The sequence below is a fragment of the Theobroma umbraticum genome, unplaced genomic scaffold, assembly GCF_002168275.2.
Source record: "Theobroma umbraticum cultivar Fairchild unplaced genomic scaffold, ASM216827v3 scaffold_147.0, whole genome shotgun sequence".
NCBI lineage: Eukaryota > Viridiplantae > Streptophyta > Magnoliopsida > Malvales > Malvaceae > Theobroma > Theobroma umbraticum.
In genome coordinates this window covers 7,594,059-7,594,321 of record NW_018397259.1, presented here as the reverse complement: position 1 = coordinate 7,594,321, position 263 = coordinate 7,594,059, and positions in this window count along the sequence as shown.

Here is a 263-nt window from a genome sequence, read left to right as displayed (position 1 = left end):
AATATTTGTTGTGGAACAGGTCTTAATTCACCTATAGTTCTGTGTATCTTTCCTATATTTTCCTTTTCGGATTGAAGGTTTGATGCGTTGATTGATTCTGTGTTGCCTTTGTGGAAAGAAATGCTAAGAACAAATTCATATTTGACGACCTGCAGTTGGAGTATAATTAATTCTCCACATTATAAAAAAATCTTCACTTATTTGCCACTTCTTTGAAATTACAAACATTTATAAAATATTTTGGATTAGGTAGCAAATGAATG